The sequence below is a fragment of the Centruroides vittatus genome, unplaced genomic scaffold, assembly GCF_030686945.1.
Source record: "Centruroides vittatus isolate TY-2023 unplaced genomic scaffold, ASM3068694v2 contig_1506, whole genome shotgun sequence".
Taxonomy (NCBI): domain Eukaryota; kingdom Metazoa; phylum Arthropoda; class Arachnida; order Scorpiones; family Buthidae; genus Centruroides; species Centruroides vittatus.
In genome coordinates, this window is record NW_027120931.1 from 114,034 (window position 1) to 137,869 (window position 23,836).

The 23,836-nt window shown below is 39.4% G+C and overlaps 1 non-coding gene across 1 annotated transcript; it reads right to left on the reverse strand.

The window, feature by feature from the left end:
- Positions 1-12,670: 12,670 nt before the first annotated feature.
- On the reverse strand, positions 12,671-12,744 carry TRNAN-GUU (transfer RNA asparagine (anticodon GUU)). Its single transcript has one exon. It is a non-coding gene; the product is annotated as a tRNA-Asn (tRNA).
- Between the last annotated feature and the right edge of the window lie 11,092 nt (positions 12,745-23,836).

The following is a 23,836-nucleotide window of genomic DNA, read 5'->3' on the forward strand; positions in this document are numbered from 1 at the left end:
TGCGTTTAAAAATATTTTTTTATTGTATATTGCAAGTAAATAAATTTAAAATAAAAGTATATAAGCGTTTTGAAAGTCACTGGTTTTTAAATCGATCGTTCCGCCGTCTACAGGAATTAATAGTTATTAAATTAGTTAAGTGCGAAATGTTGCCAAGTTGCAAAACTTGTACATTTTTCTTTTCTTTTTTTTTTAGTAGGAGTATTCGTCATTTTTTGTTTAAGATTTTAAGCTTAGAATTTGATTAAAAAATTAAATTAAAATATGTAACTTTTCGGCATTTTATTTAGCTCTTCCGTCGTAAGACAACCGAATGGCCGATAGGTTAAGGTGGAGGCTTACTGCTGTGAGGGACCTGGAATAAAATCCGGACGGTCAAAAAGCCCTAGAAATTTTTCGGGAATGGTCGTCCGGATATGTCGGGTCCCTCCTTCCCTTATCATCGGCCGCCCCATTGTGTGCCTGGCTAAACTCATAGTGGGCTTGTTTAAAAAGATACTCTTAGTGTCCATAAGACGAAAAGAGTCTTTTAAAAAGCTCTTTCTATCCCGTGATTCATAAAAGAATTTTTTTTTTTTTTTTTTTGCTGTTGTTGTTTCCATTCATTCAGCCAGGCCTACAACGGGAACGGCGAGTAGCGAAAGACGCCCTAACTCTTTCCGCCCTGAGGACGCTTAGATGGCCTGTTTTAGCAAGCCCATTATGGGTTCGGTTAGGCCAACAATTGAGCGGCCGGGAGGTGACGGATAGGGCCCGACGTATCCAGACGGATCACTCCCTGAAAAATTCCTGGGATTCTCTGTCTTTTTTTTTTTTTTTTTTTTTTTCTTTTGGACAAAGACTCCCAGGGATTTCACAGGGATGGTCCCCAGAGCAAGTAATGAAAAACGGATTTTTTATTATAAATTATTTAATTTATTGTTAAAATGTTTTTGAAATTATTAACTTTTTATTGCTTTAACAAAGAAGAAAGGAAGAGAAACAAAAATTCCAATATTTGAAGCAATTTTAGGTAAGAATCTCTAGAATACCACTTTGAAAATTATAGAGTACGCCTCAAGTAGCAATACACAAAGTTTTATTTTCTTTCCCTTTTGCCGAGCTTGAAGTGGTGTTATTCTTCTTTCTTGTGCTACGGCGTGTAGGGACTGGAGTAGGATCAGTGGTCTTAACGCGGTTGCTCTTCTTCCCAGATAAACTGTCTATGTGATCCAACGTACGTTTTTTGGTTAGACTGGGATTGGAGTTGATCGATCTAATATTTCCACTATCCAGCAAACGATTATCGGGCACTGAGCTGCTATCCACTATTACAGGGTAGTCGGTAGAGAAACCAAGGCGGCCACTCCACTGTTTATCCCTGGAAAGGATTATTGAGGATCATACTGGAAATATTCTTGAAATTATCCTTTCTAATGATAATTTTAAGAATGTTTTTCAATATGATACAATACTCAAATGCACTTTTTACTTTTCCGGCTGTTACATATAGCCGACATAACAAAGAAAAGTATTGGAATCGTGTCAAATTTTACCCTCCGAGTTTTTTGTAAATACAGCGCATGTTGGCGTCTATTTCGTTTAATATCTTAGGATGAGGTAATGATTAAGATACGAAATTTAGCGTGGTAATAGCTTGTATAAAAGGGAAATTAATGCAATTACATTTTGATGGTTAAAAGTCAAAGGGATGAGGAGATAGAGGTGTAGTCAATTGTCATATTTAGAGAGGAAACAGACTTAATAACGATTTTACTAGCTATTATTGGTAGCACTTAAATTTATCAATAAAAAAAATCTCATCCCTACCCTCAAACTTAACCATTTTGCAATTTTATAATATAATGCAATTATTAATAATATAAATAAAAACAGAAATACTTCACCGAATTACAACTTTAAGCAACGAGCCTATTATGTTTTTTCCACACTCAAGATGGAGACTTCCGTCCTGCGCGCGCATATACTGGCTTCACTTGATTCCAGATGCTTCCGCTCCAGTATTATTAGAGAGGTTGCGGCCGAAGTTTTCATTTCTAAAACGTGAACGTCGAACATCGAGCGCCTCCATCTTGTAAGCCTAGACGTTTGATAATGGCGTTTGGAATGTCGAGCATGGCGAGTAGAAGTTCGGTTTAAATGTCTGCATTTTTCTGTGTTTTTCGTTAAAATTATGATGTATTTTATTAAAATAATGATTATGTAAGCATTTATAAGTAACAATGTAAAGAAACAGACGATTTTAATCCAGAAATTATTTAATTATTCAATTTTTTTGCAAGTGATGTAAACTGCCTACAGATTTTTTATATATTTGTGTTCATAATAGCTTACCATAACACTGTGGAAGTAGGTTTGTTCTTTCACGGCATCTACCATCGGCATCAACAACATAATTCGTTTGTAAATTTCTAGAAAGAGTTTAATTTGTTTATTTACTTTCGCTGGTCGCTCTTGAATGTTTCTGCCATTTTTCAACAATATCCTATGAATCAGTGCGCGACGTGAAACTGTGGCGCAACGTGTTTTTCTTAGAGTTCAAACGTCAAACGTGTACCTCTGCTTGCCGTACAAGTTTAAAGTTTGAACTTCGGCCGCAACCTCTCTATTATAGCTCCACGGACAAAACGGCATGAAACGTGCCATTTCGGATGATCACCACGTTGGGTTCTATGTTTGCAATGGCGATGTCCGAAGTGGAATCACGTCGCGAGGGAATAACGAGGTCGAGGCCGAAGTTTTAAACGCGAAAACGTGTATGTCGGACGTTCAGCGGCGCTTTCCTGTAAGCCTAGAAGTTTTACAATGGTGCTTGGATAGTCAGTGGAATCATGCTCGACATTCCAAACACCGTTGTCAAACTTCTAGGCTTACAAGTACAAATTTACAAACTTCTAGGCTTCTTCTAGGCTTATTAGTATTAGGGAGAGTTTAATTTGATTTGATTTTGATTTAATGATTTAAATAATATAATACAATATACTGTAATAACTTTAAAAATCTATAATAAAATTTATTTTTTTATTAATGTGCTCAAACAGTGTTTAAATTATTTTACAACCCCATTAATATATCATATCAAGAGGGATTTTTTTTTACATGAGAACGGATTAATCATTTTTACATTACTTCCTATGGGAAAGATTGGTTTGGTATACGTCCTATTCGGTATAAGTCCAAACATCAGGAACAGATTAAGGTCGTATACCGAGGTTCCACTGTACCTTAGAAGTACTGTATTTGGTTCCAAACCCCTCAGAAAGTTACTATCTTTCCACGATAACCAAGACGTACCAGTCGTAGTTAGTGTCATGGGACAAAATCGGGACCATTGGAATGATAGAGTCGTCGATCTCGGTGTTAGAGTGCAGATTTCATCGGCCTTCCTCGTTGTCTACGTTTATTCACGCTCGGTAGAGAGGGGAGAAAGTTCGTAACTGTAGTTTTATTTCCATTTCCCTTTGCCGAGTTCGATGATGCGCAATTCTTCCTTCTTGAACTATGGCATGTAGGGACTGAAGTGAGATCTGTAGTCGAAACGACAGTTCCGATGCCAGTTTCGGGACCGTTTCGGACCGATCAACGTCACGTTGATCGGTCCGAAACGGTCCGTTATAAATGGCACCCGTGGCGGGTGCCATTTATAACGGACGCTGGTTGTGATTCGTCATCAACCGTAGAGTAGACCAAAGAATGGTTGTCTCTTACAGATGTAGGAAGGTGCGGAGAAGGTGGTGTTTTTGATGCACCAGCAGAGGGCTGGAGGCAGTTTTGTTTAGAAGGGACTTTGTGTCTTTCAGCAGCTCCCAAAAGGAGGCCCAGATACCGTTCCTCAGCTTACCGAGACTATTGCCGAGATAACGGAAAGAGTCTTTGGAGGGGATAGGCCTGATGGTGAAAATGCCGACTTTTAGAGAGATGTCCAGGTCCCGACTAGAGAGCATGCCTTTATTAGAATTTTTTGTGCCTTTGCAGGCGAGAAGTTTGCATTTCTGAACATTCAGGGAGAGACCGGAATTGGTGGTAAAGCTGATAACAGAATCGTGTAACTGAGTAAAGTGTTGAGGTGTTTCCGAGATGATGGTGAGGTCGTCGGCATACAGAAGGTGGTTGATCCCCTGGCTGGTTTTCGGTAGCTTGTTTAGAGCTCTTGACATATTCTCCAACACCAGATTAAAGACTAGTGGAGAGGATGGATCTCCCTGTTTAACTCCTCGATTCTGAGGGATGAGGTGAGTTTTACCCGATGGGGTTTCTACCCAGAAGTTGATGTTACTGTATAGACTCATGATGATATCAGTCGATTCATGGTCGAAGCCTAGATTACTCAACGACTTACGGATCAGTGTGTGGTCGATGGAACCGAACGCATCTTGGAAGTCATAAGAGCAGATGTATACAGATGACTTACATCTTTTTGCTTTTCGAATGGCGGAGTGGATCAGGAAGTCGTGTTGGATACAACCGGGGGTCGGCATAAACCCTTTTTGATTACTGGAGATGATGTTATTTAAAATACAGCATTCCCTGATGCTGTGGGCGATGCAGGCAGAATAGAGTTTGGCTATTGTCAATTGAATGGTAATGGGCCTCCAGTTGTTAATAGAGTTAAGGTCCCCTTTTTTGTATAACAGAATGGTTTTAGAGATTTTCCAGGCCTCCGGAATTCTTTTCTCTTTCCAGCATCTAGCAAAAGAGGTTGAGTAGCCACGATTTAAGTGAGGGAAAGCGTTTCCAGATGGAGTAAGGGATACCGTCGTAACCAGCGCTGGAACTTCCATGGGTCTTCTTCAGGACGTGCTCGACGTCTTCGAGAGAAATGGGGCGTAACTGAACAAGGCCATCGCTGATATACTCCGCAGATTGTGTGTTACTGCCGATTTCCATGGAGTACCTTTCATGGAACGTCTCTTCTATGTTGGATAAAGGAAGGAGGCAACGAGGAGACGTGGACCCGGCGATCAACTCTTCGAATACCTGCTTCGGCCTGAAGTTGAATTTACGGCGCCAGAATGAGGCCGAGCGGTCCGAGAGGAGTTTCCTGCGTCTTCTTAGCAAGTCGCCTCTCTGCCGAAAGGTCAGGTTCCGTTGATTTAAGCGAGCGTTGATGTCCATGATTTCTTGCTGAACCGGATTGACATCCCTAAAACCGTTGACCGGCGGAGTAGGACTCGAATGAGTAACATTCTGCCGGGGGATGGAACTAACGGTTTGGCTGGCGGGATGTGTTAAGGACCAAATGTAGCTGTAAAGTGCGTCTCTGAGAACAAGATCCTTCCGCTCCACCTCTTCCCAAGAGTCTTCCTCGCAGATCGAATGAGCGTTGGTTAACTCAGTGATGGCAGAGCAAGCCGTCTCCCATTCTTCGGCGGATTTGAGGATCGGATTGCGAAGTTGCCAGCGGGAGTCAGGAGCACCATTGAGGGAAGACGGATCCTGAGGGCGGATGGGGGATGGAGTGGCGGAGCTCCTAGAATGATTGTTGAGAGACTGAACAACCGAGGCGTTAAGAGGCCTAGGTGGCGAGGGGGAGCTGCGATGAGTAGCACTGGGGGGAACGAGAAACGAGGACGGCCGGTGACGGTGGTGGAGGGATCACAGTAGGCGATACGTGTGCAGCTAAAACGGAGCAGGAAGAGGCAGCGCTGTCAAGGTTGGACGGAGTCAGAGCTGGAGGAGAAGCCGTGGAGTGTGGGAGCTGCGTCCCAGAGGCCGTTGTAGCAACAGCACAAATGTGGCGAGAGTCGGCATCCTGGGCCGGGGGTGCAGGAATCGGAGGCGAATCGGGCTGTGTGGTGACGGATCCACCATGTAACGCATTGTTGGCATTGGAGATTACGATTTGGCTTCCAATCGGATGGTTATTGGCGGCTTGGTTAGATTTTGGCATCTTGCCATATTGCTTCTTTTGGAAGGGATGTTTGCACCTGACGTCTCTCTCAAACACTTCAGGCCGTTGTTAATGACTTCGGGGACCAAGTGCAGATCGCGGAGTTCGAGGAAGTGTCTGACGTTAATTAGATTCCAACCGACGAGGCCGACGGCATCCCTAAGGTGAACTTTTAGGCGATTCGAAGTTAGGGCCGAATTTGGAAAACCGGATAGCTATAGGACAGCGTTTGGCTTTATGGCTAGAGAATTCATTGCTGTCGATGGTGTTAAAGCTACAGGCATCACACTTAGTAATTATTCTTAGGAGAGTTTCGTGAACCGTAAGCGTGTGCCCGATGAGGGAGTCCTTCCTGTCGGTGACGATTTCGCAGCCGAAGAGACAGGGGAATTTGGTGACACCTTTTCTAACGAAATAATCTACCGCCCGAGAACCCATCGGTAACTCATCGGAAGTTATTGGGATTGCTGCAAAAGGAAAATCGATTTGGTGCGCGGAGAATTCGTGGTCCAGAAGTTTCAGACGGGTTTTAAAAGAGATTTGGCACGTGTTGCAAGTCCAGTGAGGGTTGAGGATTAAGTTATGGACCATGCCCGAATGCGACATGAGAGAGTGTAGGCCGAAAAATGCCTTATTACAATCGGGTGCGAGACAGGGGAACACCGCAGAGTTCCTGTTGAAGGCACACTCTAAGGTGTGTTTGTCAACGGAAGGGCGGTCGGTGTGAAGAGAGTCCTGGATGGTGGAGTTCCTGATCGGAGCTTCTGGGGCTTGAACGGGATCGGAGGTGACTATATCCGTAGGAATCGGGACTACCGGGATGATAGAGTCGTCGATCTCGGAGGTAGAGGAGTGCAGTTTTCTTCGGCCTTCCACGCTGTCTACGATTATTCACGCTCGGTAGAGAGGGAAGAGAGTTCGTAACTGTAGTTTTATTTCCGATTCCCTTTGCCGACTTCGATGATGCGCAATTCTTCCTTCTTGAACTACGGCGTGACGGAGCTGAGGTGCGATCTGTGGTTGAGCCGACATTAACGGGGCCCGTTGCGGACGGATCAACATGGCGGGTGCCATTTATAACGGTCGCTAATTGGGGTTCGTCGTCAACCGTAGAGTAGACCAAAGAATGGTTTTCTCTTATAGATGTAGGGGACGACACCGGGGAATCCATTGCAAGAGTAATAAAGATCGCTCACCTGACAAAATCAGAAATAAAATGACTGGAATCGTGGTCCGTAGTGAAAGGGCGCCGGTTCGAAGGTCGCTGTAACGGTCGTTTCGTAGATAAATGGCGTCCAAGGTCGTTGTAACGGTCATCCAAAATAAGAAGTTGGTGAAATATCGACAACGGAGCAATATAACCAGCAAAATAAATGTTGAAAAGGTTCCGACGACATTCATAAAGGTAAGTGTAACACAAAAAGTCAAAATAAATACATAGAACCAACAAAAAACAGTAAAAAAAACTTCGCCCCCGGGTGGGCTCGAACCATATTTATTTTCATTTAAACTGTACAAAATAACAAAACCATGCATATATGTTATAATAGATAATTAGTACAAAGACAGCATGTATATAATTTGTCCAGAGGATGGTGCCTCAGGGACAAAACAAGGTAGAGCGGGTAACAATAACAGATTAAGATTAAGTAGGTTACATATTGTTACGGTAGCGTAGATGTGTACAAAGGTAGTATACAAAAAGATAAGACAGTCGGACCAGCGGGACAAAAGCTGGAACGTATGCGGATGCAATAAAATACAGGAAATTGTTATTACAACAATACAGAGCACCAGTACACAGAAACGAATACGGACACCGATAGTTACAGATAGAGGTTACCCGATGACAGGGGTAAGCCGAGGGCCGCATCTTTGTCCCCATATTTTATGAGCGAATTTAATGATGTCTGCTATAATGAAATTATGCATTTTCACCGAATATTTAACGGGGGAGCCACAGAGTTTAAAAAGCTCTGTGTTACGGGAGTCGGTCCCTCCCAAAGAGCCAAACACAATTGCGTCGTTGACAACCCGGTACCCTCTCGCGGCGAAGAATTCCCCTATGTGACGGTATTTATCGATTTTATTCCGGCGGGAGGCGTTGAGGCATTCTTTCCCGTATTGGCTCGTGATGGCCAGATCGATGATGGTGATCTTTTTCTCCGTCTCGTCGCGTATAACAATATCGGGGCGTAAGTTATCGTTACCCAGCTCGTCTATCGACTTGTCGATAGAAACCGTGACGCCAGGGCCATTGTTGTTGTAGTGTACCGTTTTGCTTATGCGAGCCAGAATTTTGTCGTGTAGCTCGCGCCTGAGAGGCATATAGCGGTGACACTTGGAGAGAATATGGTGAATAGTTTCGCGATCGCCACAATGGGGGCAGAGGCTGGTGGGAGATTTCCTCCAACGAAATAAATTAGTTTTGGTGGGAAGAAGATCAAGACGGGCTTTCATGGCGAAGGCGTAAGTGCCTTTCGAAAGTGAGGGAGCGTTGATCCATGTGTTCGAGACGCTGTTCCTACACGTAGCCATAGCTTTCCCTTGGCCTTTCTCACTGCTACACCAGTCGTCAGCCATACGCGATTTCAATAAAGATTTAATTTGTTTGGATATGGAGCTACGGTAACGGTTACGGAGGACCGTGCCACTAGAATGGGTAATGACGAAGTGACCATCCTGAATGTTAATCCGCACGTTAGCATCCCGGATGTATCTCGGAATCATTGCGGTCGGGTCGGAGCAATCGATGAAGTTTGCTCTCTTCCTATGCTCGATTCGACTATTTAGATAGTCGAGTATCGAGCTATCTTCATCGATGGAGGCATCGGGAGAAGGACGGTACCTAGTTTTTATGAGAAGGAGAATTTCTTGACGGATGGCGTTGCGGACTGTCACGTCGTCGCAATTAAGTAGATCAGTGATATGGGAAATCTGAGTTGCACAGCACCAAGTCCAGGGGTCAGGGATGTTGAGGCCACCATCTACTGGGAGGGAGTGGAAGGCTGCACGGGCGGTCTGCTTGGGAAGGCCGACGTATTTCCGGACGGCATCTCTAAGCGCTTCTCCGAGTTTTTTGGCGTAGGAGATGCCTAGACCGTTCAACCGGATGTAATACTCCCAACGAGGACAGATGAACGTGCGCAAAAGGTGATGTTTTTGGTGCACCAGCAGAGGGCTGGACGCAGTTTTGCTTAGCAGAGCCTTAGTATCGTTAAGAAGCTCCCAAAAGGAGGACCATATACCGTTCCTCAGTTTACCCAGTTTATTGCCGAGATAACGGAAAGAGTCTTTGGAGGGGATCGGTTTGATGGTGTGGTGGCCGACTTTCAGGGAGATGTCAAGATCCCGACTGGAAAGCCAACCTTGGTTAGAGTTCTTTGTGCCTTTACAGGCGAGAAGCTTGCATTTGTTGCTATTGAGGGAGAGACCCGAAGTGGTGGTGAAGTTGATGACCGAGTCGTGCAGTTGCGTAAAGTGTTGGGGTGTTTCCGAGATGATAGTAAGGTCGTCGGCATACAGAAGGTGGTTGATCCCTTGGCTCGTCTTCGGTAGCTTGTTTAGAGATCTCGACAAGTGCTCCAACACCAGATTAAAGACGAGTGGAGAGGACGGATCACCCTGCTTAACTCCACGATGTTGAGAAATGAGACGGGTCTTACCCACAGGGGTTTCTACCCAGAAGTTGATGTCACCATATAGGCTCATGATAATGTCGGTAGAGTCCTGGTCGAAGCCTAGATTGCTCAATGACTTCCGGATCAAGGAGTGGTCGATGGAGCCGAACGCATCCTGAAAGTCATAAGAGCAAATGAAAACGGATGATTTACATCTTTTCGCTTTGCGGATGGCGGAGTGGATCATGAAGTCGTGTTGAATGCAGCCGGGAGTCGGCATAAACCCCTTCTGATTACTGGAGATGATGTTATTTTGTAAACAGCATTCCCTGATGCTGCGGGCAATGCAGGAAGAATAGAGTTTGGCTATTGTCAGTTGAATGGTAATGGGTCTCCAGTTGTTAATAGAGTTAAGGTCCCCTTTTTTATATAACAGAATAGTTTTAGAGGTTTTCCAGGCATCTGGAATCCTTTTCTCTCTCCAGCATCTTGCGAAAAGATTAAGTAACCACGATTTAAGTGCGGGGAAGCGTTTCCAGATGGCATAAGGGATGCCGTCGTAACCTGCGCTGGAACTACCATGAGTTTTCTTAAGTACGTGGTCGATGTCTTCGAGAGAAGGGGGACGTAACTGAACATGGCCATCACTAATAGATTCCTCAGATTGCGTGTTACCGCCGGTTTCCCGGGAGTACCTTTCACGGAACGCCACTTCTATGTTGGACAAAGATAGGAGACAACGAGGAGATGTGGACCCGGCGATCAGCTCCTCGAATACCTGCTTCGGCCTAAAGTTGAATTTACGACGCCAAAAGGAAGCCGAGCGGTCCGAGAGGAGTTTCCTGCGTCTTCTCAGAAGGTCGCCTCTTTGCCTAAAGGTTAGGTTCCGTTCATTTAAGCGAGCATTGATGTCCATGATTTCTTGTTGAACCGGATTCACCTCCCTAGAACAGTTGACCTGCGGGGTAGAACCCGAGCGAGTAGTATTGAGATGGGAGACAGAACTAACGGTTTGGCTGGAGGGATGTGTTAGAGACCAAATGTAGGTGTAGAGCGAGTCTCTGAGAGCGTGATCTTTACGCTCCACCTCTTCCCAGGAGTCATCTTCGCAGACCGAATGAGCGTTAGTTAATTCAGTGATGTCGAAACAAGCCTTTTCCCATTCCTCGGCGGATTTGATGATCGGATTGCGGAGTTGCCAGCGGGAATCCGGAGCGCCATGGAGGGAAGACGGGTTTTGGGGGCGGATGGGGGACCAAATGGTGGAGACTGGGGCGGGAGCCAAAATTTGGTTGTTGGGAGACCGAACAACCGAGGCGCTAGGAGGCCTAGGCGGCGAGGGAGAGCTGTGGTGGGTGGAACTGGAGGATGGAGAAACGGGGACGGTAGGTGACGATGGAGGAGGGATCACAGTAGGAGAAACGGGAGCAGCCAAATCGGGGCAGGAAGAGGCAGCGTTGGCTAGATTGGACGGAGTGGGAATAGGAGGAGCCGTAAAACGGTGGGGCTGAGAAACCGTGGATGCTGCAGGAACATCACAGATGTTGCGGGAGTCGGCATCCTGTACCGGCGGTGCAGGTAACGGGGGAGTACCGAGATCAGAGGTGACGGTTCCTTCCTGGCACATTGGTAACATTGGAGACCAGAATTTGGCTACCGATCGGATGTTGGTTGGCTGCTTGGATTGATTTTTGACATCTTGCCATGTTGCTTCTTTTGAAAGGGATTTTAGCACCGGGCGTCTCTCTCAAACTTTCCAGGCCGTTGTCAATGGCCTCAGGAACCAAGTAGAGGTCGCGGAGCTCGAGGAAGTGCCTGACGTTAACCAGATTCCAACCGACGAGACCGACAGCGTCTTTAAGGTGATCTTTTAGACGATCCGACGAAACAATCGAAATCGGCGGACCGGAAATAGAAATAGGGCAGCGTTTGGCTTTGTGACTGGAGAACTCATTGCTGTCGATGGTGCTAAAGCAACAAGCATCACACTTGGTAATTACTCTTAGGAGAGTTTCGTGGACCGTAAGCGTGTGCCCGATGAGGGAGTCCTTCCTGTCGGTGACGATCTCGCAACCGAAGATACAGGGGAATTTGGTGACACCTTTCCTAACGAAATAATCCACCGCCCGAGAGCCCAACGGTAACTCATCGGGAGTTAATGGGTTGGCCGCGAAAGGAAAATCGACTTGGTGCGCGGAGAATTCGTGGTCAAGAAGTTTTAAACGAGTTTTAAAAGACAGTTGGCACGTGTTGCAGGACCAGATAGGGTTGAGAAGTAAGTTGTGTACCATGCCCGAATGTGACATAAGAGAGTGTAAACCGAAAAATAGCTTATTGCAACCGGCTGCGAGACAAGGGAAAACCGCGGAGTTCCTGTTGAAAGCACACTGTAAGGTGTGTTTGTTGACGGAGGGGTGGTCGGAGTGAAAAGAGTCCTGGATGTCGGAGCTACTGATCGGCGCTTCTGGAACATGGACGGGATCGGAGATGGCTGCATCCGTTGGAATCGGGACCACTGGGATGATAGTGTCGTCGATCTCGGAGGTAGGAAGTGTAGATTTCTTCGGCCTTCCTCGCTGTCTGCGTTTATTCACTCTCGGTTGGGAAGGGGGGAGTTCGTGACTGTGGTTTTATTTCTATTTCCCATTGCCGACTTCGAAGATGTGCAATTCTTCCTTCTTGAGCTACGGCGTGTAGTCGCTGAGGTGAGATCGGTGGTCGAGACGACACTTCCGATGCCCGTTTCGGACGGATCAACATGGCGGGTGCCATTTATAACGGTCGCTAATTGGGGTTCGTCGTCAACCGTAGAGTAGACCAAAGCATGGTTTTCCCTTGTAGATGTAGGGGACGACATCGGGGAATCCATTGCAAGAGTAATAAAGATCGCTCACCTGAAGAGAGTCAGAAATAAAATGACTATATTCGTGTTTAGTAACGAAAGGTCCCGGTCCAAAGGTCGCTGTAACGGTCGTTTCGTAGTGAAATGGCGCCGGTCCAAGGTCGTTGTAACGGTCGACCAAAATCAGAAGTTGGTGAAATATCGACAACGGAGCAATAAAACCAGCAAAATAAATGTTGAAAAGGTTCCGACGACATTCATAAAGGTAAGTGTAACACAAAAAGTCAAAATAATTACCTAAAACCAACAAAAAATCTTCGTCCCCGGGTGGGATCGAACCACCAACCTTTCGGTTAACAGCCGAACGCGCTAACCGATTGCGCCACGGAGGCCTCGAACATATTCTTCTTTATAAATCATTTTAAATTATTTCTTCGGCCTTATGTATTGTTATACACTTCTGGTTTCCTCTGATACATCAAAGTTGCTCTAATTTGCATCCGACAAACTGGTTTATATGTAAATATAAAACAATTTCAACTTTTTGAAATTATAATCATCTATTATCAATATCTAGATTCTGAAGATACGTGTATCATTTACAAACCACCCATAACGGAAGTTCGCCCAAATTATTAAATCAGTCGCATGTTTACACATCTTATGCAGTGGTCGCTCTGGAAAATTTTAAAATCTCGCCAACCATTCGCCAGTTTTAAACTTTTTCACCACTTCAAATTACTTATTTCCACTATTTCACTTAGTAATTAATGTAGGTGCTGGTAGCCTTAATCAGTTTGGCGTCTAGAAAACAAAAGATGTCAGAAGAGGACTGGACGGTCGGGTCTCCGATTCCAACAATACTCGATAAGCACGTAGTTTGAAATGCAAACAGGTTCTTGTCCAAATAATAGGACCCACTTCTCGAGCGTTTCCAAATCCACCCAGCAATTATATTATACCAGAGGTCATGATAATCCCACCAGAATGAATAACAGACTAAAAATTCTTTCAGTAAATATCAACGGTTTAAATAATAAGCATGAACAGCAGATTTTTATTTATCATCATGTAACAAAATTGATATCGCACTAATTCAAGAATCAATGCTTAGCGAGAATAAAAGGCATTGGAATATGTCACAGAATCATTTTTGGGGCTATATTTCCCGAACGATCATATGTAGAGGTATGGTTCCTTTGAGTTTTTTGTTCCTACGAGTATGCTCTACAGCTCTGTTAAGGTCCCGAACGTATCATTCGGAGCTTGAATTGAGCCGATAACAACGACTTATCACACTGTTACTGGTAACATCAAAATGGTACTTCTATCATCAGAATGCAACGTTATTATTGGTATATATTTCGGTACACAAGACCCTCATCAGCCATACATAAAAATAAACACCGGTAGATATTTGTTGTAGAACAAATTCGCAGAGAAATTGACATTAGTTACGGATTTACAATTTAAAACGTACCTGTTCAAGATATTGCCAATCGGAGAACACCCACCTACACCATATTTGTGCCAATTCACCCACAGGTTTAATCTTCAGTATTTTTTGTGGGTGAGTTGGCACAAATATGTCACATGCCATCCTCTGCTCTCTTTGTGACACTGATCAAACTTGTTACAGATAAGTGTTGTCAAATTTTTTTAAATGTTTCCTCTGTTTTGTGATTTGAAGACCTCTGACAGTTTTGTAATTTAAGAGTGGACTCCTAGACCAGCTAACACAAAATATCTTCTTATTCATAGCAAATATCAGGTAACATCTCTGGTAGTTTAGTTTTTATTATATTCATTTGTGAAAATACTTTTCTATTGTGACAAAGAAAGAATGACTACAGCCAGCCGAGTCTTAGGAAACTCTTTACCTCACTTAGTGCGTCAGATTATTTACGAATACCCAAAATTTGGTAGTACATAAAGTGTGGTAACTAAACACAGGGTAAAAATTCCAATTTTTCTTTTTTTTTCGGAATAATTCAACATTAATACCAATAAGACTAAATTTCATGGCTAAAGAAACTCGCGTCTCAATCAACGTAACTTTACATTCCAGCAAAGAGCCGACTTACTGCGAAGGCGTAGGAAGCTTCTCTCATATCGCCCGGCCTCCTGTATCTTTAACACCATAGACAGCCAGGGCCGGATTTACATAAGGGCATTTGGGGCCTGTGCCCAGGGCCCCCAGAAAATAGGGGCCCCCACAAAACTAAAAAAAATTATGTTTAAACATAATTTTTTTTTCTATTACTGCGACAGCGATAGTGTGGCCTAATCATAAGGGCAACAGACAAGAAAACCAAACCCGGGAAAAAACCTATGAAACATCGGAAAATTTCGGGGAAAAATTTCACATAGGTATTTTTCAGTTAAATTAAAATAATTAGTTTTACACAATAAAATATGTGTTTACAATAAACTTATTTTTAAATGAAATTTACAACTTCCTAGTTCAAATCTAATTGAAAGTACAGTATTTTGTGTAAATTTTCTAAATCATCAAATTTGCCTACTCTTAAAGGCGGAACCCCCACCGAATTTGTGCCCAGGGCCCCTGGATTGGTAAATCCGGCCCTGTAGACAGCACTGAATTATCTAGTCACAAAGCCAAATGCTGTCCTCTATCTATCTCCGGCCTTCAGAACTCGATCCTAACGTCTAAAGGAATATCTCAGAGACCCTGTTGGTCTCGTCGGTTGAAATATCGTAAACGTCAGGCACTTCCTTAAACTCCGCGATCTTTATTTGGACCCGAAACCACAAACAACAGTCTCAAGCGACTGAGGGAGGATTCCGGAGCAAACGTCCCATCTAAACAGAGCAATATGGCTAGATGTCGAAAATCACGCCAAGCCGTCAACAAACACCCGATCGGTAGCCAAATTTTCGTCTCCAATGCTACTAATTCGACACTGAAAGAGACCTAAACTCTTCATCTCGGTATTCCCCCCAAACCCGCTCCCTCTGTTCCAGCCCGTACTGCAGACTCCTGTCATGTTTGTGTTGTCCCTACAGCAGTCACGGATCTGCAGCTTCCTCATCCTGCTACTCTCCTCCCTCATTCTCACCCTTTCTATACCGACCTACACTGTAAATTCCTGCTACGTATTGGCTGTTCCCACATCACCTAACGTGCTCCCTTCTCAACCGCCAACTGTCGTCTCCGTCATCCCATCCTCCAGTTCCACCCATTTCAACTCCCCGTCGTCGGCAAAGCCTCCTAGTGCCCCGAATTTAACATCCCCCATCAATGCTATATCGGTTCCTGCTCTCGGCAATACAATTCAGGTCTCTATCCGCATTCAGTCTTCGTCTTCTCGCATTTTTGGACTCAGGACACCTTGAAATGCGTAGAAATGCAAAAAACTTCGGGGGTAATTTCTGTATGTATAGGTGTAGTGTATGTGCGGGGGGGACGATTTTGTTCACCCTCTTTGAAGCTTAATGACTCCTGTGCTTTTTGTCGGAAATTTCTGAAATTTTACAGGGAGGTTTGTTTATCAGGGGGATTGATACTATTAAATTTTTGTGGTTAAAGATCGAGGGGGTGGGGAGATAATTGGGGTCATGTATATCTCCAATAGAGTCGGACTTAATGACGATTTTACTCGTTATTAGCATTTACAATTTTTTTATATATATATAAAACTAATCCCTACCGTTAAAATTAATCTTTTTGTCACATTATAATAGTTAAAAATATAAAAAGTTTTTAAAATAAAATGTTATAACAGATGGCGCCACCAAACTTTTAAATATTGCCGGGAAAGTTGAGCAACTCGTTGCTGGTTATCTATGATTTCGGTTTTTTTAAAACTTTAGTTTAATGTAATGGATTAAGGAGAAATAATGATTTCTAATAGAAAAAAAATTTTACGTTTTATTTCAACAAAAAATACGAAAAAATCCAGCAAAGACTCAACTCAAAAAGACAAAAGGCTTAATTTTGAGGGTAAAGATGATATTTTTAAGAAATTGTAAATTCGAATAACGAATAAAATCGTCATTAAATCCGACCCCACTCGAGATATAACATATGACCCCCCTTTATCTCTCCGCTCTCTGGACCATTAATCCTGCGATCAGCGCCTCCTGACTTATATTAAGGTCAATGCACGTGACGTCACAAACCACGTGCTAGAGCATGACGTCAGTGTGTTTATATATCGATTTATGGTTTTATGAAAGCGAAATGACGTGATTTCTTTAGTCTCAAACCAAAAGCGTGCACTGACCTCAATGCAAGTTAGGAGGCGCTGATTGCTAGGAATCAGCGCCTCCTAACTTGCATTGAGCTCCTCCTAAATAATTATTCATATAGTTTTACGGTTTCTGTAAAAGAACCGGGCCTTAATTTCTCAGACTCAACATTCATATATTAATTTAAATACAATTTGTAGAATAATTACACAAGATCTTAGTTATTGGATTGCAAGTACTAAACAAAGCATTTACTTATGCATTCCACGAGGCCTTTAAAAATGTAAAACTCCACAGCAAAAACCAGATTGCCTTGAACCACGAAGGGCCTCTTGCTTTTGAATCTATTGTAATTTGATAGAGGAGGATATCATATATGATATACTTAAGGACAATGGATGACTCTAGAGCTTGTGATGCCTAGGCCAATCATTTTTGAGGCCCTTCTCTTTCAGAAACATTTTTATCTTAACTTTTATCATTTTAATTTGAATTACTATTTATTCCTACGTGAAAAGATCTAGAAAGAAAAAGGAATTTTGGTTCTTTATGAGAAATTTCACAGAATTTTTGTATGAAATAAAATTTATGAAGGTAATACACTACAAGTTTATACTTTATGCACCGACTCTACGAGTACAGTTTAGGGCCTATAGGCCTATACAATTTAAGGGCTAATGCTACGACTGTATAGATTAGGGCTTGTACACTATAAGTGTACATTTTAGGGAGGACTTGGAGCTTTTACAATAATTATTTCTTGGTAAAAGAGTAGATACTCTTATATGTTAGGAGTACAAAAGTCTAAATCCAACCCTGTTGTTCCTCTTTTGATATGAAGAATGTTAGAAGAATACTTCTTAAAATAGAAATAGGTAAGCAATTGTATTTAAATTAAATATTTTGATATATTTAAATATATTGAAAAATACAAAAATATAAATTAATTAAAAAGTAGAATTGTTTCCGTGTTAAATATAAGCTAACAGCATTTTTAAAAGGCACGTAGTTTATACTATTGTATATATAATTAAACTATTATTATTATTAATAATAGTTAAATTTATTTAGTGTCAAAGTCATTATTAACATTCATTCATTCATTCATTCAGAATCATAAATAAGAGAGAACAATACATAATTGTGAGTACCAGTAATTAATATTAATTTTAAAATTGGTGTGACAATCAGTATTGTTGACTTAATCTTCTTTTTTTTTATTAAAGATTGTTAGATAAGTGTCCAAACTACATACTTGAATAGAAATAATATAAAATGCTGTTTTATTATTGAATATTTTAAAATATAATTTACTTAACATTTTAAAAGCATTTATTTATTTTTATTCGTTATTTATACTATAAGTTCTTGAGCTATTCCTAATTTGATTGATTTTTGGACTAATCAGGGGGAATATCTATTTTATTATTCAGATTTAGGCTTGTCCAAAGCTCAGTTAACCGTGAGAGGAATTATAAAAATATGTCAAAGCCAATGTAAGATTTACGTTAAGCCAGATAACAAGGAGTCTGGTCTTAAATGGCTCCTTTTTTTGATCGACAATGATATTTAAGGGGATCTCTCTGTTGTTTCTCACACACAATGCAGTGTAATTTAGCGATCACTTGGCTTCCCTTCGTCTTTATTTTGGGTTCTCTCTGTGTTTTTTGGTTTAGGGGGCCACACAGTATGCCTACACGTAATTCCTGCCCTGGTCAAAACATTGTAATTTGTGTATTGAACAAAAATAATATCTCATTTTGAACAACTTTTGTAAAGTTTGTAAAGAATTTCTGTCTTTAAACACTTTATCCACTATTTATAATTGTTAAACTCCCTATAATGAGACTTAGGGATGTGTGATAAGGCCTGGATCAGTGATATAAATGTGGGGGGGGGGCCTTAACCTCGCAAAAAGCCTAAAAATATTTTACTACTTTACCTTTTATATCACTTTCGTGTTACATTTACATTTTTCACGTAAAAGATTTATGTTCTGGGCCCCAGACAGTTTTTCTGTACACAGGGCACGTGCCCCTGTAGTTACGCCTCTGCCGGGGTTCACCTTGCATCTGGGGCCTTGAAAATAGCTTTGTTGGCCCTTATTTTATCTAATTATAACTGGAAAACATAAAAACGTTATACCGTATGATCCTAATTTAAAAAGGTTTTTTTTTTAATTTTACATAAATGAAAATTAATGACAGCTTCCAAATCATTAATAAGCTAGTTATACGTAATTAAGAAATTCATTTTTTTCTTTTGTTTTCTAACAAATCTGGCAAATAAGTAAATGAAGAAACGAACAGACATACTAACGGAGTTTTTAATTGGTTTCTGAGAAGTCCGTCGTTAAGTGAGCCGATTATTTCCCAAAAGTTTAGAGTTATAAGCTTAAGTTACGTTCCTGGAAATAAAATAATATTAATTACGAAATAATACGCACGGGTAACCAATAAAAGTGCAATATTTTATACAATTAAAATAGAAAAATGTATGCAGTCGTTAAAACGGGGGTTACGAAGCGGGAGGTCGTAAAGCGGGGGATTTGCTGTAATGAATTATTGGACCAATAGAAATCCCGTATATTAGTGTTTAAATTAAGATAATGTGTTTTTATTTTACATACTTGATACAAAGAACATAATAAATACAATCGAAGTAATTGAAATTTAGTCTTTATAGTGGTTAACTGACGGAGTTTGGTATGTAGTGGACACCATTTTGTTCACCCTCTTTGAAACTTAATAACTCCTGTGATTTTTATCGAAAATTTCTGAAATTTTGCAGGAAGATTTGTCTATTAGAGGTATTGATGCTACTAAATTTTGGTGGAAAAAGGTCGAGGGGGTGAGGAGATAGAGGGGATAACGTATCGCATCTCGAGTGAGCCGGATATAAAGATTTTACTCCTTATTAGCATTTACAATTTTCTACGAAACCCATCCCTACCCTCAAAATTAATCTTTTTGCCATTTTATAACAGTTAAAAACATAAAATGTTTTTTTTAATAAAATATCATAACAGATGGCGCCACCAAACTTTTAAATATTGCCGGGAAAGTCGAGCAACTCGTTACTGGTTATTACAACTAGAAAAATATAAGAATAACATATAAAAATGCTAAAATAAATGATTTTTCCTATAAATAAGACCTTAAAAATTAATTTAAATTATTATTTATTATTATTTTCATCGAGAATCACACTTTATGAAGATTTAACAGACAGGTGATAAGATGAAAAGGAACGTATTGTAAGTCTTCAGTAACATTCAATTATGCATATTTTTATATAATATAAAGTTTATAAACAAATTATAATTCTTATCGGATATTCTGACGTCAAAAAAAATAATCATCACATCAAAAATATCGACGTAATCTTCGTCATCCATAAACATCATTTATCTTTTCCTAACTTGAGGCTATGGAAATTGTTTTCGCAGCACTCAAAGCTGTCATTAAACATCAGTGGTGAGAATACAGATCGTTATTGTTAGTTGGACAGCTACTATCTACGATTACATAGGATAATGTTTCCTATAGGCTCATAAACTCAGATAACAGCCAGAATTATTATAGGGTAACTGACTGAAGTGCTTGATTTGCACGTAAATTACCTCGTCAATATCCCCTATTCGTAGTTACAAATTATTGACGAATTTATTTAATTTAATTTAAAAATTCATATATATATATATTGAGGGGTTTTCTTATATGTATGGATGTTAATGTATGTGGGGTGCAGGATTTTATTCACCTAATTTGAAGCTTAATAACTCCCGTGCCTTTCGTCGAAAATTTCTGAAATTTTGGAGGGAGGTTTATATATTAGAGACATTGATGCTATTAAATTTTGAAGGTTAAAAGTCGAGGGGGTGGGGAGATAGAGAGGGTGACGCATCTCGAGTGGGGTCGGACTTAATGGAGATTTTATTCGTTATTAGCATTTGCATTATTTTTTTATAAAACTCTTCTCTACCCTCAAAATACCCTTTTTGCCGTTTTATAATAATTAATAATATAAAAACGTTTTAATAAAATGTTATAACAGATGGCGCCAATAGCGAATTTAAACGTCTTTGCCGGAAAAGGTACGCAACTCATCACAACAATTTTTTTTTTTTTTTTTAAGTTTAATTCATTAATGTATGAGCGATAACGAATAATTAGTATTTTTTATGGAATATTTCTCTAGATATACACTAATTACACACGTATTAATAGTTTATGTGTCATAAATATGTATACTTTTGATTAGAATAATTGTTTACACGATCAATATTATTCTGCTGTGATAATTATTCTGAATTTCATCTATGTAATATATATACTGCTGAATATATAAACTGTATAGTTATTGATACAAATATATAAACCGCATAATTGGAAGTGTATAAACTATATATTTGGAAGTTTATATACTGTATAGTTCGGAGTATATAAGCTACATACAGTTGTTTGAAGTGCAGTAAGGGGGAGGATCCATGGATGCTACAGAGGCTTGTCCTCCCCATTGCCACAAAATTTATTAGTTCAGACTTCATAACGTATAATTATTCAAATATTTTAAATTTTCGAGTGGGGTTTTTTGGGTTCATCACCGAGTGCAGTGGGCCCAAATAAACACCCATTTTAACTAATAAAATACTTAAATTAAGAATTTTTGTACGCTCTTCGGTCAAAATCAATGAATATTTTAACATATTTTTAAAAAATATATAATATATAAGCTACTACCAAACCGAATTAATATTTAGGTCCAATCTTTCAATGTACATTTATAATTTAAGAATTACAAACGTTTTATAAGGCGTTTTAAATTTTAAAAAAATTACTTGATTTTCAAATTATTTCTGCTAAAAACGGCAATTCGGTATCAATTGTAATAAAAGTAAATATTTTTTTTCCAATAAAAATAGATAAAAACTCCTCTTAGATACATTTTAAGAAAGAAAAGAAAGAGGGGGGAATTTATAAGTGGACTATCATATAAAACGATGATTTTTGTAAGTATATTGTTTAGATGTTCTTGTTTTTTTTATCTAGAAAATGCAATTTACTTTTGAATTAATGCGTTTATCTGACAATATGAAGAGTATAACAAAATTGCATTTGTTAGAAATTGAATTTAACTCCTCTTACAACGATACGAAAGACGAAAGTAGGTGAAAGTAAGCCAAGATCCAATTTTGATGTCGAATCTTCGCTTTCTTAAGAGCGATCTCTCAATGGGCTATACAAAGTAAACATCTCTAAGTAGACCCTAATTAAGGTATTGACTAGGATTACTTGGTACAAGCGAATGGATTTTTTTTTCCAAGAAGATTTTTTTTTTATCAAGAGGCATAACGTTTCTTCATATGAAAATAAAAATACATTTTAGGGCCTGACTGTCTGAGGCCCTTGTATCTTTGTATGTTTATAGAGTATATATCATTAGCTTATTCAGTGGCAATAAATCTATACTTTTATACATTGTTAATTTAAATTTAATTAATTAAAAATTTGTAAATCTTTATAAGTATACTTTTGTTTTCAATGGCAATTAAGTTATATTCTTACAACTGGGATCTGAAATGAGAAAAGGCTGTATTGTACTCACAAATGTGGGGCCCTATCCTTCTTTGAAAGACACATAAAATAAAAAGAAATTTTGTTTTACCTGTCAAATGTCTAAGAAATTTGCATTTACAGTGGGTAATCTTCCACATTGAAGACTGAACTCTATCCTTCTATATCCATGTCCAGGCCCTTATATTCCAATAGGGCCTTCTGTATATGATCCTGCCTGCATGAATTTAATTAACGTTCTTCTAGTGTTTATTATTTATTTATTGGAATAATTCTTGTAAATAATCACTTGCCATTCTCAAGACAAAAGCTTGTTTCACTACTTATATAAATTGATATCAGGTTAAGGTTAATTAAAATTTTTTGTTGTATTTATTATATCTGATGAAATGTGCTCATTTATATTTATTTAAACTTCTCATGCCCTATATTTCAAGTGTAATTCTATACTTATAACACCTACAGATGCTGTCACTTCCACTTAGAAGATAGTTATCACAGTTATAATTTTAAGTGGTTCTCTTGACTCTGGGATAGTTTTTAATATATTTAATATAAAATCAATTTGTATTGATTCTAATTTCTTTTATCACTAATTTGAAGCTATTTTAGAATATTTTAGCAATTAATTTTAATTATTTATGAAGCTGTAAGTTTATATTCTACATTTTTATTAATGTATAAAGGATTGAATGAGGTGAAATGGAACCAGTCACAAATATGAGGCCTCACTCTTCATTAAAAAATATATATTTCACCAATTACATAAAAATATTGCTTTGTTATCATTATTTTATGTAAAATACTAAATTTTAAGGCCTTTCAGTTTAAGGGGCCCTGACTAAATGACCTTGTTGGTTCTCCCACTTTCTGGGTTTCAATATATTAAATATGAAGTTACAATTTATATAGTGTTAGCATTATAAGAGACATTTAATTATAATAAATTAGTAAACTTTTTTTTGTTAAATTGCTACAATAGAGCCATTAAATGTTTATATTTCACTGAACTTTGGAATAAATAGAATGTTAAGAATCATAAACTAACTGAAATTAATTAAAATATAAATATCTAATTTTTAAAATCATGTAAGACACAAGCAAAGAGATGTATCTTCTATCAGGAATGATTAAAATTGATCTTGATGGATCTATATAATACATTATAATGAATGATCATGCAATGAATCTTATATTATATTCATAAATGTTCCTCATTATTACATAAATAATAAACTGAGTAAAATAGACAATTTCATTTTAAATTATATATCATATAAGTTATATTTTTCTCTTGTACAAGTTAATAATTCTAATTTAACAAGATATGTAACAATGTCTCCTTGTACGCAGGCCCTAATCATAGGGAAGAAGAAGAAAGTCTTCTAAAATATAGCTTTTTGCCATTTTATAACAATCAATTAAAAATATAAAAAGCTTTTTTATTAAAATATGATAACAGATGGCACCACTAAAATTTTAAACTTTGCCTGGAAAGTCAAGCAACTCTTGCTGGTTTATGTATTAAGAAAATACAGTTTTATTTATTTATTTTTTAATATAATAGGGCACCAAAAAGGTAATGTCCTAGGCCTCTTTAGAACTCTGAAAGGCCCTGTTTATACAATGCTATATTATGTTTTCTTTGGGTCTTTGGTACAGGTTCAAAGGCCATAGACCATAGACTAAAAACTCC